This window comes from Ranitomeya imitator, chromosome 8 (assembly GCF_032444005.1).
Source record: "Ranitomeya imitator isolate aRanImi1 chromosome 8, aRanImi1.pri, whole genome shotgun sequence".
Taxonomy (NCBI): Eukaryota; Metazoa; Chordata; class Amphibia; order Anura; family Dendrobatidae; genus Ranitomeya; species Ranitomeya imitator.
Window position 1 is genome coordinate 131,749,249 of NC_091289.1, and position 19,891 is coordinate 131,769,139.

Genomic DNA, 19,891 nt, shown 5'->3' on the forward strand with positions numbered 1-19,891 from the left:
TGTTTTGTAACTAGGTTGAGTAACTCTTGGCTATGAAGTAGAGTTGTGTTGCAAGCAGGTTGCGGGATGCAGTGACAGACAAGAGGCAGAGCAAGGGTTAACGAGATATAACAATTTAATAAGCAGGGAATTCACTTCTTGCAGGGATGTTAATGGTTAAAGGATGGATAATAGGGGTAGAAACTGTAAAAAAACAATAGCGGTCCAATGAAAATAAATTATCGTGTCCTGTATGGTCCTCTGCAGCAGATGATCCCGCAGGAGGAAAAGGTTGTAGAACCGGCAGCGGCCGGTCGATGTCCTCAGATGGTGTCCTCTAAGCAATGGCAGCAGCGGTCGGTCTTCGGTATCTTCCGCTAAGCCCCTAGTCCATAAACAACTGTGGCCGAAGCAAATAGGGCTACAGCACTCCCAGACGTAAATGGAAACAGGCATGAAGCAAGTGACTGGGAAGGCCGCAGGAGTTTGTCCGGTACACGGCTCTCCCTCCTTTGCACGTGCACGGTACTTACAGTCATTGAGCGCATGGCACCTCTCTCTCTGGCAGTTACCAATCAGTGTGGCCTGTTGTGGCACCTGCCCGAGCGCACTGCTCGCCTGGCTGCACACTGCTGCTGGTTGGCGCCAAACTGCCCGCAGCTGCGCATGCTTTACTTTTAAGCTGCCCCTCCTACTTGGGTCATGAGGTTGGTTTCTCTCCTCATTTTTTCCCCCAGGCAACAAGGGAGGCAGCCTCAACAGTTCTGGACCTTGCTCGGTACAGGTACCCGTGGTCTGGTCTTCCTCCTTACACTCCCCTTTCCTTTAGATCGTCATTCCACAGGCAAGTGCTCTTGTACCAGGCATTGACACTCCGGCTCAGTACAGCTAGCTGCGGTCCGATCTTCCTTCTTATAGTGTTGTCACTGAAGCAGTACAAAGGGTCAGCTTTTAGGGGCTAAGTGATGAGTAGGGAATAGCGGACACATGGATCTTCAGGTTCGTCGGGTTTGACTGAAATTTAGTCCAAACTTCGCTTCGGGCCCCAGAACTGTACTGGAGCTTGAGCCCGCACTCCATAGACATCAATGAGGACACAAACTTATTGCTGTAAAATGGTCGTGGTGAGGGCTAAGGGGCTGTCAAAGGAAGTAGAGTACCCCCACAGAATTTCTCTCTCTTTCGTTTAGTTCGGGTTTGCTCATCTCTAGTGATGAGCAGAGTAATGAGTTAAGTCCTATAAGATGCACTAGATGAGCTGGGTAAAGAGGTAATGAGCTCTAAATTAAGGTAAAAAGAACATAAACTCAAAAGCATATATCAAAAGTTTATAACAAAACTACTCTACAGACAATTCCCCTAATACAGGGCTTTCCAATCAGAGTTTTGTTGAACTTTAGGATTTCTTGGTTGCTTTTTTGGTTTGGACGGCAACAACACAAACAGCTGTTACTTTTAGGGCTCTTGCCTATGACCATATTAATTGGACTACTGGTATCCATGGTCTTGATGGACTGTGCACATGTCTGAGGAAAAAAATCACAGTATGCGCGATTTGCCTCATGTGAATCAGATGGAACTTACCCTTTTGGAAAAACTCAGACTGCACTCTGACAGTATCTCCACCTCCGAGAAAATTGGATCCAACTATGATTGCCTTTCAATCAGAGGGTGATTAGCATAACTGGAATTATTTTCATGGATGGAGAAAAAAAATCGGTCATCTGCACCTGCGCCCTTAGGGTATATTTTCCATACATAGATCTATAGCTTGCCCAGATTGTAGCCTATGCAATGCAAGAATGAAATCTGCAGCAAAGTCACAGCATTTGCACAGAAGGATTTACATCAAAATCCACACAAATTCATGCTGAATCTGCAGCTGTAAACTTGCATTTGAATATCAAATGTGGAAATTCTTCAGCAGGAACATCACTGTGAGGATATACAGGGTGAGCCGTTTATATGGATATAACCTAAATAAAATGGGAATGGCTGATGATATCAACTTCCTGTTTGTTGCACATTAGTATATGGGAGAGGAAAGTCCAAACATGCTTGCTTATCTGCTGTATATTTTGAGGTGCAAAGTTCTGAATCCATCTTATTCATTGGAAAGAACCCTGTTTAGATGAACAGAACCAATTTTTAGTTGCAGACATTTTTGTAGCATGGGACTTCACCTCTAAAGTACAGGGTGGGCCATTAATATGGATACACCTAAATAAAATGGGAATGGTTGGTGATATCAACTTCCTGCTTGTGGCACATTAGTATATGAGACGGGGAAAACTTTTCAAGATGGGTAGTGACCATGGCGGCCATTTTGAAGTTGGCCATTTTGGATCCAACTTTATTTTTTCCAATGGGAAAATGGCCGACTTCAAAATGGCCGCCATGGTCATCACCCATCTCGAAAAGTTTTCCCCATCCCATATATTAATGTGCCACAAGCAGGAATTTGATATCACCAACCATTCCCATTTTATTTAGGTGTATCCGTATTAATGGCCCACCCGGTACTTTAGAGGTGAATTCCCATGCTACAAAAATGGCTGCAACTAAAAATTGGTTCCATTCATCTAAACAGGGTTCTTTCCAATGAATAAGATGGATTCAGAACTTTGCACAGAAAAAATTATCCAGCAGATAAGCAAGCAAGTTTGGACTTACCTTACCCTGACTTCAGAAATAAATATTGGAATTTATTGAAAAGCTATTATTTTTAGAACTTTCCCATGTTAAAAGGGCTAAAAAATTCCATTGTAATTTGGTGGAGATTGTAGTTCCACAGTTGAGTAGTGTTGAGCATTCCGATACCGCAAGTATCGGGTATCGGCCGATATTTGCGGTATCAGAATTCCGATACCGAGTTCCGATATTTTTGTGATATCCGGAATCGGTATCGGGATTTAGATTAATGTGTAAAATAAAGCATAAAAATAAAAAATATTGATATACTTACCCTCAGACGGGCCCTGGTTGTCACCGCTGCAATCGCCATGTTTTCCTTCCTATGAATGAGCTTGTTAATTACCTTCGATGACGTCGCGGCTTGTGATTGGTCGCTGAGTGGTCATGTGACCGCTCACGCGACCAATCACAAGCCGCGACGTCATCGAAAGTACTTAACGCGCTCATTCCTAAGAATGAGCGCGTTAAGGACCTTCGATGACGTCGCGGCTTGTGCTCGGTCGCGTGAGCGGTCACATGACCGCTCAGCGACCAATCACAAGCCGCGACGTCATTGAAGGTCATTAAAGCGCTCATTCTTAGGAAAAAAAGCATGGCGATTGCAGCGGTGACAACCAGGGCCCGTCAGAGGGTAAGTATATCAATATTTTTTATTTTTATCCTTTATTTTACACATTAATATGGATCCCAGGGCCTGAAGGAGAGTTTCCTCTCCTCCAGACCCTGGGAACCATTACAGATACCTTCTGATATTTGTATCCCATTGACTTGTATTGGTATCGGATATCGGTATCGGCGATATCCGATATTTTTCGGATATCGGCCGATACCATCCATTACCGATACTTTTAAATATCGGACGGTATCGCTCAACCTTACAGTTGAGTAATACTTAAACTATAATTCAATCAATCACAAGCTTTTTTACCGGGTTATGCAAAAAAACATTTTTTTGCATATCTATCCTGAAGATTTATATGTCAATTTTTGTAATAGAAATGTACATTTCCTATTCATTTTTTGTAGGTAACTATTTTCCAATTTTGTAAATTGCATTGTCGACAATATAGGAAATAATACCTTCTGTGAAAAGCTCACATCATAGTGATGGACAAATAAAAGAATCCACGAGATGGTGACATAGCACAAGGCAGTAGTGTTATTACAGGTGCACAACATACTGTATGATCGCTTCAATGATATTGTTCATATTTGAAATGTGTTTTCATGAGAAGAAATACATTGGCTCCTGGATTTCCAAAAAGGATTTAATATAAAGTGTTAGTTGGCACTAAAAGTCTCCCTCTGCTTGCCACCTTTGATTAAACCTATTAGTCTATTTTCCTGGCTTCAAATAAATGTTGAGGTTTCCTGTAAGAAAACAAAATGCCTATTATCATGGAAATTAAATGGGTTTTGTAAATGTGAAAATGTGTATTATTAAATAAGACACCTGCAGTTTTTTTTTTTTTCAGAAAGCGTGAGTGGGTGTCAAATATTCCAAAAACACTACTCAACTTTCAAACAAAGTAGATTGAGGCAGAAAGCTGGCAGGAGCATGCACCCTGAATGGATGTATATGTGTATTTAGGTGGGTGTTAGGGACAGAACTTTTATGTACATCTCATTTCCCAGTTATTCTCACACTGAAAATGTAATTAATCCCTTATAGTGTTGCACATTGCATAGATGTGACAACTTATAAGTGCATACAGAGCTGAGTATAACCATACATTAAAGGTTGTGCTCTCACCATGCTCAACTTATACTGAATTTATATGCTCAAAAATTATCTTGACTTATGTTAGTTTTCTATGAGCTAAACCTATGCTAATAGACTGTCCTAGGTTATACAGTGCCTTGAAAAGGAAATCATACACTGTGAACTTTTCCAAATGAGTCTGTACCTTGACTGGCTCATTCAAACACATGAATATTCTTTGATCTAGACCATCCATTGTAGGTTTGGTAGTATGCTTAGGGTCACTGTCCTGCTGGAAGGTAAACTTACAGCTCAAACTTCAGTCTTTTGCAGCCTCTAACAGAATTTTCTCCAGGATTGCCCTGTATTTATCTCTATCCATCTTCACATTAACCCTGAACAGCTTTTTTGTCCTTGCTGAAGAAAAGCATTTTCTTGGCACCACTATTGTGGCGGTGGGGATGGTGTTTTCTGGGTGATGTGCAGAGTTACCATCACATATAATGTTTCGCATTTAGCCCTAAAAGTTCTACTCTGATTTAATGTGCACCTTCTGCCACTTGCCAGCTGTGTCAACTACATGGCATGTGGAAAAAGGTGTTCTGGTCCAATGAGACCGAAGTAGAATGAAAAATGAACGCACATCATCATGAAAACACCTTCCCCACAGTAATTGGGGTAAAAGGTGCTCCTACAAACTATTGACTCAAGTGAGCTGAATACTGATACAAGTCACAATTTTCTGATATATATTTTTTTAAATATTTTGAAAATCATGTATCATTTTCTTTTCACTTCACAAATACTTGCTACTTTTTGGTGGTATATCAAATAAAATCCCACTAGAATACATTTAAGTTTGTGCTTGTAATGTAAAAAAATGTAAAAAAAAATGTGGAAAAGTATGAATACTTTTTCAAGGCACTGTACATAAAGGAAAACCCTTTTGTACTTAAAAGCGTAACGGACAATGTGTTAATATACAGTTGTGCAGCATAAAGTTTCAATTTTTTGAGTAACAGGAAGGGGTTTCTACAGTTGTATAGTTAGTTATGCTCCGGTGTAATGGCTGGTTTCTGGGGCAGCATTGGGTTAGCGTACCAAGGATCTCACTCCCTCTGTAGCATCTCAAAAAGCATTAACGATTGGATGTTTCCAACTGCAGAGGTCAGACTCACAGACTGCTTGTACATACACAAAAAGATATTGAAAAGAGGAGAAATTCCAGTGCCAGCAGTGGGGAGTGAGCAAGCACTCCTTAAGGTGCATAACGCAAGAGCCTAGATAGAATAATAGAGTTGTATAAACAGTAGTGATGAGCGAGTATGCTCATTACTTGAGTTTCTACAAGCACACTCAGGTTTTCTCTGAGTATTTCAGCGTGCTCGGAGATTTAGTTTATGTCGACGCAGCTGCATGATATGCGGCTGCTAGACAGCCTGAATATGTGTGGGGGTTGACTGTTTGTTAGGCAATCCGCACATGTATTCAAGCTGCCAAACAGCCGCAATTAATGCAGCTGGGTTGACATAAACTAAATCTCCGAACACGCTGAAATACTCGGAAACCACCCGAGCATGCTCGGAGAAAGTCAAGTAACAAACATACTAGCTCATCACTAATAAACAGGCTTCATCCTGAGTTGCAGTGTGTAGGGTCTGCTCCAGGTAGTGGAGACAAATCCACCTGCATAATAGAAAAACATCCATTAGTAGAGGGCTCGTACTGCACCAGCAGATTGGAGCATAGTAGCTTACACCTGACTTAAAGAGTGCATCTGCCTTGAAGGAGAAAGGGAATAACAGCCTCGAGGGGTTGATGCAGGTGCTGCAGACTAAAGGGCCAAAAAACCGCAATGTCAGAAACAATCACAAAGTGACAGAAGTGTCCTTGATGACAGTCCCAGTATGAACAAATTGTCACAAATGTCAGCCAAGTGTTGCAGGTATGAATCAACTATCCCCATTGTCAACTAACACATCGCAAGTTAAATTGCATTCGCATGTAATATCATTGAAATAATTAAGGTAGTTGCTGCCCTTAAAACTGATATTCCATTACACTCTTTTGAGATCTATGATTACAGCTACTCCCATATTTGCGTTAATTTTGCAAATATTAATGTGGACATTTTTTTTACTAAAGGAATACTGTAAATTTTATTACCTTAAAATACATTCTCAATAATTTGTGTATATATATATATCTACTATATAATAGTCTAAGGGTCACTTCCGTCTGTCTGTCTGTCCTTCTGTCACGGTTATTCATTCGCTGATTGGTCTCGCCAACTGCCTGTCATGGCTGCCGGGACCAATCAGCGATGGGCACAGTCCAGAAGAAAATGGCCGCTCCTTACTCCCCGCAGTCAGTGCTTGTCGCCCGCATACTCCCCTCCGGTCACTGCTAACACAGGGTTAATGCCGGCGGTAACGGACCGCGTTATGCAGCGGGTAACGCACTCCGTTACCGCTGCTATTAACCCTGTGTGTCCCCAACTTTTTACTATTGACGCTGCCTATGCGGCATCAATAGTAAAAAATGTAATGTTAAAAATAATAAAAAAAGAATAAACCGGCTATACTCGCACTCCGTAGTCCGCTGAGCCACTCCCGCCGGCAGCCATCTTCCGCTGCACTTTCCGGTGGCAAAGATGGTATGGCAGAAGGACTTGCCATGACATCACAGTCATGTGACCGCGACGTCATCACAGGCCCTACGCGCCAAGGACCTGCCATGACGCCACGGTCATGTGACCGCGACGTCATCACAGGCCCTGTGTGCCTGCGTTAGAAAGACCTGCCATGACGTCATGGTCATGTGACCGCGACATCATCACAGGTCCTGCACCCATACCAATGCTGGGACCGGAAGCTGCTGTGGACTACAAGGGGCCTTCGGAAAGGTGAGTATATGTTTATTTTTTATTTTTTCACCTGTGACAAACCTGGCTGGGCAATATACTATGTAGCTGGGCAATATACTACGTGGCTCTGTGCTATATTCACAATGATTGCTCTCAAAATTTGACATACATTCCTCCCAAACGGAAGGTACAGTACCCAATAGCACAATGTCTCACAAATGGTGTGAACAAAGCATATATAAATCCACACTATGGTACCAGATAAAAAAATGACAATTTTATTGAATCGTATAAAAGACATATATAAAACACATAACTACAAATCAAGAAAAGTGCAGTGAATCCACAAAAAGAGGGACATAAATGCCATAGGCAAATACATAAACCCACATGAATACTGTCACCTATATTGGTGATAACCAACTACAAAGGCCACTCAGTATATGTATGCCAGAATGTAAGGGGCTACCGCTAACCTTACTATAATAAGAAAAGTATAGGCAATCCTAAAGGGAAAGTAGCCCAGGGGTAGTAGCGTTCCCAAACAAAAGTGGCTATACCAAAAAATAACAGCCTGTAGAGGTGAGTAAAGGTAAATTACCTGATGGTATGTGTGGGGTGAAAGCCTCGGCGTCCCTCTGCCCCGACGCGCGTTTCGCGGTAGCTTCTTCTGGAGGCTCTGTGCTGTATACTACTTTGCTGTGCAATATACTACGTGGCTCTGTGCTGTATACTACGCCACTTGGCAATATACTATGTAACTGGGCAATATACTACATTACTGGCCAATATACTACGTGGCTCTGTGCTGTTTACTACGTTGCTGTGCGATATACTACGTCACTGGGCAATATACTATGTAACTGGGCAATATACTACGTGGCTGTGCAATACACTACGTGACTGGGCAATATACTACGTAACTGGCCAATATACTACGTGGCTGCGCAATATACTACATGGCTGGGCAATATACTACGTGGCTGGGCAATATACTATGCCACTGGGCAATATACTACATTACTGGCCAATATACTATGTGGCTCTGTGCTGTATACTACGTTGCTGTGCGATATACTACGTCACTGGGCAATATGCTTTGTAACTGGGCAATATACTACGTGACTGGGCAATATACTACGTGGCTGCGCAATATACTACGTGACTGGGCAATATACTAAGTAACTGGCCAATATACTATGTGGCTGCGCAATATACTACGTCACTGGGCAATATACAACGTGACTGGGCAATATACTATGTGGCTGGGCAATATACTATAGGGCTGGGCAATATACTACGTCATTGGGCAATATACTATGTCACTGGGCAATATACTATGTTTCTGGGCAATATACTACGTGGCTGGACAATATACTATGTCATTGGGCAATATACTACGTCGCTGGGCAATATACTACATTGCTGGGCAATATACTACGTGGCTGGGCAATATACTACGTCATTGGGCAATATACTATGTCACTGGGCAATATACTATGTTTCTGGGCAATATACTACGTGGCTGGACAATATACTATGTCACTGGGCAATATACTACGTCGCTGGGCAATATACTACATCGCTGGGCAATATACTACGTGGCTGGGCAATATACTACGTGGCTGGGCAATATGCCATGTGGCTGGGCAATATACTATGTGGCTGGGCAATATACTACGTGGCTGGGCAATATACTACGTGGCTGGGCAATATACTACGTGGCTGAGCAATATACTACGTGGCTGGGCAATATACTACGTGGCTGGGCAATATACTACATAACTGGGCAATATACTACGTGGCTGGGCAATATACTACGTGGCTGTGCAATATACTACATGGCTGTGCAATATACTACGTGGCTGGGCAATATACTACGTGGACTGTGCAATATACTACGTGGACATGAATATTCTAGAATAACCGATGCGTTAGAATCGGGCCACCATCTAGTGTATATATATATATATTGTTATGATAAGGTAATTCAGTACCACAATGGACATAGAAGTCAGAGCACATACAGTGACCTGACAATAACCCAAAAACATAGAACGAGCTCTGAGACGTGAGAACTCTGCTGACCGCAATCCCTAATTCTCTCCAACCACACTAGAGTCAGCCGTGGATTGCGCCTAACGCTCCCTATGCAACTCGGCACAGCCTGAGAAACTAGCTAGCCTGAAGATAGAAAATAAGCCTACCTTGCCTCAGAGAAATACCCCAAAGGAAAAGGCAGCCCCCACATATAATGACTGTGAGTTAAGATGAAAAGACAAACGTAGAGATGAAATAGATTTAGCAAAGTGAGGCCCGACTTTCTGAACAGAGCGAGGATAGGAAAGGTAACTTTGCGGTCAACACAAAACCCTACAAACAACCACGCAAAGGGGGCAAAAAGACCCTCCGTACCGACTAACGGCACGGAGGTACACCCTCTGCGTCCCAGAGCTTCCAGCAAGCAAGAAAAACCAAATAAGCAAGCTGGAAAGAAAAAAACAGCAAACAAAATAACAAAAGCGGAACTTAGCTATGCAGAGCAGCAGGCCACAGGAACGATCCAGGAGGAAGCAAGTCCTATACTAGAACATTGACTGGAGGCCAGGATCAAAGCACTAGGTGGAGTTAAATAGAGCAGCACCTAACGACTTCCCCACATCACCTGAGGAAGGAAGCTCAGAAGCCGCAGTACCACTCTCTTCCACCAACGGAAGCTCATAGAGAGAATCAGCCGAAGTACCACTTGTGACCACAGGAGGGAGCCCTGCCACAGAATTCACAACAATATATATATATATATATATATATACAGTACTGACCAAAAGTTTGAACACATCTTCTCATTTAAAGATTTTCTGTATTTTCATGGCTATGAAAATTGTAAATTCACACTGAAGGCGTCAAACTATGAATTAACCTTGTGGAATTATATACTTAACAAAAAAGTGTGAAACAACTGAAAATATGTCTTATATTCTTGGTTCTTCAAAGCAGCCACCTTTTGCTTTGATGACTGCTTTGCACACTCTTGGCATTCTCTTGATGAGCTTCAAGAGGTAGTCACCGGAAATGGTCTTCCAAAAATCTTGAAGGAGTTCCCAGAGATACTTAGCACTTGTTGGCCCTTTTGCCTTCACTCTGCGGTCCAGCTCACCCCAAACCATCTTAATTGGGTTCAGGTCTGGTGACTGTGGAGGCCAGGTCATCTGGTATAGCACCCCATCACTCTCCTTCTTGATCAAATAGCCCTTACACAGCTTGGAGGTGTGTTTGGGGTCATTGTCTTGTTGAAAAATAAATGATGGTCCAACTAAACGCAAACCGGATGGAATAGCATGCCGCTGCAAGATGCTGTGGTACCCATGCTGGTTCAGTATGCCTTCAATTTTGAATAAATCCCCAACAGTGTCACCAGCAAAGTGCCCCCACACCATCACACCTCCTACTCCATGCTTCACGGTGGGAACCAGGCATGTAGAGTCCATCCGTTCACCTTTTCTGCTTCGCGCAAACACACGGTGGTTGGAGCCAAAGATCTCAAATTTGGATTCATCAGACCAAAGCACAGATTTCCACTGGTCTAATGTTCATTCCTTGTCTTCTTTAACCCAAACAAGTCTCTTCTGCTTGTTTCCTGTCCTTAGCAGTGGTTTCCTAGCAGCAATTTTACCATGAAGGCCTGCTGCACAAAGTCTCCTCTTAACAGTTGTTGTAGAGATGTGTCTGCTGCTAGAACTCTGTGTGGCATTGACCTTGTCTCTAATCTGAGCTGCTGTTAACCTCCGATTTCTGAGGCTGATGACTCGGATAAACTTATCCTCAGAAGCAGAGGTGACTCTTGGTCTTCCTTTCCTGGGGCGGTCCTCATGTGAGCCAGTTTCTTTGTAGCGCTTGATGGTTTTTGCAACTACACTTGGGGACACTTTCAAAGTTTTCTCAATTTTTCGGACTGACTGACCTTCATTTCTTAAAGTAATCATGGCCACTTGTTTTTCTTTACTTAGGTTCTTTTTTCTTGCCATAATACAAATTCTAACAGTTTATTGAGTAGGACTATCAGCTGTGTATCCACCAGACTTCTGCTCAACACAACTGATGGTCCCAACTCCATTTATAAGGCAAGAAATCCCATCAAGAGAATGCCAAGAGTGTGCAAAGCAGTCATCAAAGCAAAAGGTGGCTACTTTGAAGAACCTAGAATATAAGCCATATTTTCAGTTTTTTCACACTTTTTTGCTAAGTACCTAACTCCACATGTGTTAATTCATAGTTTTGATGCCTTCAGTGTGAATTTACAATTTTCATAGTCATGAAAATACAGAAAAATCTTTAAATCAGAATGTGTGCCCAAACTTTTGGTCTGTACTGTGTATATATATATATACTGTATATATGAATATATATATATACAGTGGGGCAAAAAAGTATTTAGTCAGTCAGCAATAGTGCAAGTTCCACCACTTAAAAAGATGAGAGGCGTCTGTAATTTACATCATAGGTAGACCTCAACTATGGGAGACAAACTGAGAAAAAAAAATCCAGAAAATCACATTGTCTGTTTTTTTAACATTTTATTTGCATATTATGGTGGAAAATAAGTATTTGGTCAGAAACAAACAATCAAGATTTCTGGCTCTCACAGACATGTAACTTCTTCTTTAAGAGTCTCCTCTTTCCTCCACTCATTACCTGTAGTAATGGCACCTGTTTAAACTTGTTATCAGTATAAAAAGACATCTGTGCACACCCTCAAACAGTCTGACTCCAAACTCCACTATGGTGAAGACTAGAGTTGAGCGACCTTGACCTTTTTAGAGTCGAGCCGGGTTTTGCGAAACCCGACTATGTCCAAAGTCGGGTCGAGTGAAATCGGCCGATTATGACGTAAAGTCGGGATCGACCGAAACACGAAACCCAATGCAAGTCAATGGGGCAGCATAGTCGGCAGTGAGTGGGGGCCAGGAAAACACCTAGAGTGGCCATTTTAATGTCAAAACCATCCATTCTTCTTAATGAAGCTTGTCAAGCGTAATTTACCTTATAATAATTGGAAGGCATTTGAAATTGGGGGTCATTTGGCTAAAGTTGTGGGGGGTAGGGCTGGTTCAAGTAATTAGTGGGCCCAGGAAATCTGGACCACGTCACGGCAGTGGAGCAGGGAGAGGTAAGTATTTCAACTTTGCAAGTGCTGTGAACCTGAGCAAGCAGGGGGGGCCCACTCGTTGGCATTGGCACTGGCACAGGGCCCCTCAAAGTACAGCGGTGTGTTTGCACGGCGGGGGCGCCTCCCACCGGCAGCAACACTTTTGCGTACTATGAGAGGCCCTGTGCCAGTGACGTCGCCAACTAGTATTCCTCCCCCCACCTGATGAAGGAACCTGCACTTTCATCTGCACCTTCCTCTTTGTCCCCGTGTAAGGTGGTATGGTATGCGGGAAGAGCAACCTGACTTTCAGCAGGGTCACAATGTTGTTGTGTAGCGTGCACGGGGAATGTTGCGTTATGGGTCAATGTACCAGCAGACTCATCTATCACTGGCTGGGCAATGGGCACGATGAAGTGGAAACACAGATATAGGCCCAAAGAAGAAAGTGGGCTAAATGCAGTTCAAAATTGGTAACACAGGAATAACCAGGGGGCATTGCAGTGGAGGACAACTGGAATGAGAGGCTGACACAGAGAGTAGGGCCAAATCAGTAAGTAGTCGAAATGCAGTTCAAAATTGGCAACCGTAGTAAACAGGCGGCACAGCTTTGTTCAGTGGAGGAGAACAGCAAGGAGTGGCAGACACCGATAGTAGGCCCCAAACCAACTAGTACGCCAAATGCAGTTGTTCCATTTAACCACAATTTAATGAGAGCCTGAAGATAGAAGCTCAGGAAAGGCAACCTGGGGAACACCTTGGAGTGTAACACACCATCTCTCTCCACCCCATACCCATTTTGTATGGCCTAATGCAGTGTACTTTTCTACAACTACTAAACGAGAGTCGGAAGACCGAAGCAATGGCAAGGAAACCTGGGGAACACCTTAGAGTGTAACACACCCTCTCTCTACACCCCATACCCAATTTGAAGGCCTAATGCAGTGTAGTTTCCAAGAACTACTAAACGAGAGCCGGAAGATCGAAGCTCAGGAAAGGCAACCTGGGGAACACCTTGGAGTGTAACACACCCTCTCGCTACACCCCATACCCAATTTGAAGGCCTAATGCAGCGTAGTTTCCAACAACTACTAAACGAGAGCCGGAAGATCGAAGCTCAGGAAAGGCAACCTGGGGAACACCTTGGAGTGTAACACACCCTCTCGCTACACCCCATACCCAATTTGAAGGCCTAATGCAGCGTAGTTTCCAACAACTACTAAACGAGAGCCGGAAGATCGAAGCTCAGGAAAGGCAACCTGGGGAACACCTTGGAGTGTAACAAACCCTCTCTCTACACCCCATACCCAATTTGTAGGCCTAATGCAGCGTAGTTTCCGACAACTACTAAACGAGAGCATGAAGATCGAAGCTCAGGAAAGGCAACCTGGGGAACACCTTGGAGTGTAACACACCCTCTCTCTACACCCCATACCCAATTTGTAGGCCTAATGCAGCGTAGTTTCCGACAACTACTAAACGAGAGCCGGAATATCGAAGCTCAGGAAAGGCAACCTGGGGAACACCTTGGAGTGTAACACACCCTCTCTCTACATCCCATACCCAATTTGAAGGCCTAATGCAGTGTAGTTTCCAAGAACTACTAAACGAGAGCCGGAAGATCGAAGCTCAGGAAAGGCAACCTGGGGAACACCTTGGAGTGTAACACACCCTCTCGCTACACCCCATACCCAATTTGAAGGCCTAATGCAGCGTAGTTTCCAACAACTACTAAACGAGAGCCGGAAGATCGAAGCTCAGGAAAGGCAACCTGGGGAACACCTTGGAGTGGAACACACCATCTCTCTACACCCCATACCCAATTTGAAGGCCTAATGCAGAGTAGTTTCCAAGAACTACTAAACGAGAGCCGGAAGATCGAAGCTCAGGAAAGGCAACCTGGGGAACACCTTGGAGTGTAACACAACGTCTCTCTACACGACGGAAGGGCTGATTCTTAGGAAGGAAGGCTGTTGGAAATAAGCATTGCGCGTCCGAGGGTGATTATATTCTTATTAGGTATATACTCACCCTCGGACGCGCCCTGCTTCTTTATTTGGAATGAATGTTTATTTGCAATGTGGTGTTGACTTTCTCTATTATTTTGGTAATTAATGATTTTATTATTTTCATTATTTTGCATCTTCTCGGCAATAATATAAAGAAGACGCGACAGGACAACACTCGGTGGATGCCATATGTGTGTTTTCAATTTAAAAAAACTTTCAGTTAACTACTTGCAGGAGAAAGTAATTGTAGCTGGTGGCCATTTTTAGTACTGTACCAGATTAGAGTTGTGTGTTTGTTTTTAATGTTAAAATGTCTGCATTTGATATCTCACCAGTATTTTCTTTTTTATAAGCAAAATACTTATTTTTATATTTTCTGATGTTGGTTCCAGGGGTACACGGCCAGCAGTGCCCTGGTCAGTGTAGTAGTAGTTGAAAGAATGGACCGCAGACAGGCATCGAAGGCCTAAAATAATAACACATGGCTGTAGGCAATTTTAAATTGGTTCCAGGGGTACACGGACAGCAGTGGTGTGGTCAGTGGAGGCCTAGTGGAAGGAGTGACCGCAGACAGGCATCGAAGGCCTAAAATAATAACACATGGCTGTAGGCAATTTTAAATTGGTTCCAGGGGTACACGGGCAGCAGTGACCTGGTCAGTGTAGTAGTAGTTGAAAGAATGGACCGCAGACAGGCATCGAAGGCCTAAAATAAAAAAATTGGGCTGGCTGTAGGCAATTTTAAATTGGTTCCAGGGGTACACGGGCAGCAGTGACCTGGTCAGTGTAGTAGTAGTTGAAAGAATGGACCGCAGACAGGCTTAGAAGGCCTAACATAACAAACTTGGGCTGGCTGTAGGCACTTTTAAATTGGTTCCAGGGGTACACGGGCAGCAGTGGTCTGGTCAGTGGAAGTCTAGTGGAAGGAGTGACCGCAGACAGGCTTCCAAGGCCTAACATAACAAACTTGGGCTGGCTGTAGGCACTTTTAAATTGGTTCCAGGGGTACACGGGCAGCAGTGGTCTGGTCAGTGGAAGTCTAGTGGAAGGAGTGACCGCAGACAGGCTTCCAAGGCCTAACATAACAAACTTGGGCTGGCTGTAGGCACTTTTAAATTGGTTCCAGGGGTACACGGGCAGCAGTGGTCTGGTCAGTGGAAGTCTAGTGGAAGGAGTGACCGCAGACAGGCTTCCAAGGCCTAACATAACAAACTTGGGCTGGCTGTAGGCACTTTTAAATTGGTTCCAGGGGTACACGGGCAGCAGTGGTCTGGTCAGTGGAAGTCTAGTGGAAGGAGTGACCGCAGACAGGCTTCCAAGGCCTAACATAACAAACTTGGGCTGGCTGTAGGCACTTTTAAATTGGTTCCAGGGGTACACGGGCAGCAGTGGTCTGGTCAGTGGAAGTCTAGTGGAAGGAGTGACCGCAGACAGGCTTCCAAGGCCTAACATAACAAACTTGGGCTGGCTGTAGGCACTTTTAAATTGGTTCCAGGGGTACACGGGCAGCAGTGGTCTGGTCAGTGGAAGTCTAGTGGAAGGAGTGACCGCAGACAGGCTTCCAAGGCCTAACATAACAAACTTGGGCTGGCTGTAGGCACTTTTAAATTGGTTCCAGGGGTACACGGGCAGCAGTGGTCTGGTCAGTGGAAGTCTAGTGGAAGGAGTGACCGCAGACAGGCTTCCAAGGCCTAACATAACAAACTTGGGCTGGCTGTAGGCACTTTTAAATTGGTTCCAGGGGTACACGGGCAGCAGTGGTCTGGTCAGTGGAAGTCTAGTGGAAGGAGTGACCGCAGACAGGCTTCCAAGGCCTAACATAACAAACTTGGGCTGGCTGTAGGCACTTTTAAATTGGTTCCAGGGGTACACGGGCAGCAGTGGTCTGGTCAGTGGAAGTCTAGTGGAAGGAGTGACCGCAGACAGGCTTCCAAGGCCTAACATAACAAACTTGGGCTGGCTGTAGGCACTTTTAAATTGGTTCCAGGGGTACACGGGCAGCAGTGGTCTGGTCAGTGGAAGTCTAGTGGAAGGAGTGACCGCAGACAGGCTTCCAAGGCCTAACATAACAAACTTGGGCTGGCTGTAGGCACTTTTAAATTGGTTCCAGGGGTACACGGGCAGCAGTGGTCTGGTCAGTGGAAGTCTAGTGGAAGGAGTGACCGCAGACAGGCTTCCAAGGCCTAACATAACAAACTTGGGCTGGCTGTAGGCACTTTTAAATTGGTTCCAGGGGTACACGGGCAGCAGTGGTCTGGTCAGTGGAAGTCTAGTGGAAGGAGTGACCGCAGACAGGCTTCCAAGGCCTAACATAACAAACTTGGGCTGGCTGTAGGCACTTTTAAATTGGTTCCAGGGGTACACGGGCAGCAGTGGTCTGGTCAGTGGAAGTCTAGTGGAAGGAGTGACCGCAGACAGGCTTCCAAGGCCTAACATAACAAACTTGGGCTGGCTGTAGGCACTTTTAAATTGGTTCCAGGGGTACACGGGCAGCAGTGGTCTGGTCAGTGGAAGTCTAGTGGAAGGAGTGACCGCAGACAGGCTTCCAAGGCCTAACATAACAAACTTGGGCTGGCTGTAGGCACTTTTAAATTGGTTCCAGGGGTACACGGGCAGCAGTGGTCTGGTCAGTGGAAGTCTAGTGGAAGGAGTGACCGCAGACAGGCTTCCAAGGCCTAACATAACAAACTTGGGCTGGCTGTAGGCACTTTTAAATTGGTTCCAGGGGTACACGGGCAGCAGTGGTCTGGTCAGTGGAAGTCTAGTGGAAGGAGTGACCGCAGACAGGCTTCCAAGGCCTAACATAACAAACTTGGGCTGGCTGTAGGCACTTTTAAATTGGTTCCAGGGGTACACGGGCAGCAGTGGTCTGGTCAGTGGAAGTCTAGTGGAAGGAGTGACCGCAGACAGGCTTCCAAGGCCTAACATAACAAACTTGGGCTGGCTGTAGGCACTTTTAAATTGGTTCCAGGGGTACACGGGCAGCAGTGGTCTGGTCAGTGGAAGTCTAGTGGAAGGAGTGACCGCAGACAGGCTTCCAAGGCCTAACATAACAAACTTGGGCTGGCTGTAGGCACTTTTAAATTGGTTCCAGGGGTACACGGGCAGCAGTGGTCTGGTCAGTGGAAGTCTAGTGGAAGGAGTGACCGCAGACAGGCTTCCAAGGCCTAACATAACAAACTTGGGCTGGCTGTAGGCACTTTTAAATTGGTTCCAGGGGTACACGGGCAGCAGTGGTCTGGTCAGTGGAAGTCTAGTGGAAGGAGTGACCGCAGACAGGCTTCCAAGGCCTAACATAACAAACTTGGGCTGGCTGTAGGCACTTTTAAATTGGTTCCAGGGGTACACGGGCAGCAGTGGTCTGGTCAGTGGAAGTCTAGTGGAAGGAGTGACCGCAGACAGGCTTCCAAGGCCTAACATAACAAACTTGGGCTGGCTGTAGGCACTTTTAAATTGGTTCCAGGGGTACACGGGCAGCAGTGGTCTGGTCAGTGGAAGTCTAGTGGAAGGAGTGACCGCAGACAGGCTTCCAAGGCCTAACATAACAAACTTGGGCTGGCTGTAGGCACTTTTAAATTGGTTCCAGGGGTACACGGGCAGCAGTGGTCTGGTCAGTGGAAGTCTAGTGGAAGGAGTGACCGCAGACAGGCTTCCAAGGCCTAACATAACAAACTTGGGCTGGCTGTAGGCACTTTTAAATTGGTTCCAGGGGTACACGGGCAGCAGTGGTCTGGTCAGTGGAAGTCTAGTGGAAGGAGTGACCGCAGACAGGCTTCGAAGGCCTAACATAACAAAATTGGGCTGGCTGTAGGCACTTTAAATTGGTTCCAGGGGTACATGGGCAGCAGTGTATGGTCAGTGGAAGTCTAGTGGAAGGAGTGACGGCAGACAGTCTTCGAAGGCCTAACATAACAAAATTGGGCTGACTGTAGGCACTTTTAAATTGGTTCCAGGGTAACACGGCCAGCAGTGGCCTGGTCAGTGTAGTAGTTGTAGAAAGAAGGGACCGCAGACAGGCTTCGAAGGCCTAACATAACAAAAATGTCAAAACAATGGTATTGTCAGTGCCAGGCATTGAAGGATGTCAGCGGCTAGACTACACATTGGTGAAGCTGTGAGAGATAATTTTGCTAGTGGTAGAGCACTGTTTGAGCTGGGGGGGGGAACTGTCTTGTGGCCGGCGGTACAGGCACAGGGCCCCTCATATTACAACGGTGTGTCTGACGTTGGGTGCGCACCACCACCGCCAGAGACACTTTATTGTACTATGAGGGACCCAGTGGCAGTGCCGTCGACCAAAAGCGGCCACACCCACCTCTTCAGACAAACAGCACTCTCAAGGGTCCAAGCGCAAAGTGGCGATAGCACGGCCCCGTGTGGGGAGTTTGGCCATTTCGTGAGGTGGAAACATGTCGTATGCTGGACAATCAGGTGAAGAAAATTACGAGATTGGAAAAGTCATTCAGAATAGTCCACAGGCAAGACCTTTTCATAGGAAAGCTAGGTGTCAGCCGGGCAGGGTGGGGCAAAAGATTTTGAAATCCAGTTGTGGTTCATTTTAATGAAGGTTAGATCATCTACATTTTGGGTAGCCAGACGAGTCCTTTTTTCTGTTAGTATTGAACCTGCAGCACTGAATACTCTTTCTGATAGGACACTAGCTGCCGGGCAAGCAAGCTCCTGCAATGCATATTCTGCCAATTCTGGCCAGGTGTCTAATTTGGATGCCCAGTAATCAAATGGGAATGACGGTTGAGGGAGAACGTCGATAAGGGATGAAAAATAGTTTGTAACCATACTGGACAAATGTTGTCTCCTGTCACTTTGAATTGATGCTGCAGTACCTGTCCTGTCTGCGGTCATAGAAAAATCACTCCACAACCTGGTCAGAAAACCCCTCTGTCCAACGCCACTTCTGATTTCTGCCCCTCTAACACCTCTGGTCTGCTGGCCCCTGGAGCTCGTGTGAGAACGATCACGGGCGCTGTGTGCAGGGAATGCCAGAAGCAAACGGTCAACAAGAGTTGATTGTTTTGTTGCTAATATTAGTTCCAAGTTCTCATGTGGCATAATATTTTGCAATTTGCCTTTATAGCGAGGATCAAGGAGGCAGGCCAACCAGTAATCGTCATCGTTCATCATTTTTGTAATGCGTGTGTCCCTTTTGAGGATACGCAAGGCATAATCCGCCATGTGGGCCAAAGTTCCCGTTGTCAAATCTGCGGTTGTGCTTGGTTGAGGGGCAGTTGCAGGCAAATCTACGTCACTTGTGTCCCTCAAAAAACCAGAACCCGGCCTTGCCACGCCACCAATTTCCCGTGCCCCCGGGAAAGCTTCCTCATTAAAAATATACTCATCCCCATCATCCTCCTCATCCTCCACCTCCTCTTCGCCCGGTACCTCGTCATGTACACTGCCCTGACCAGACAATCGCTGACTGTCATCAAGGCTTTCCTCTTCCTCTGGTGCAGACGCCTGATCCTTTATGTGCGTCAA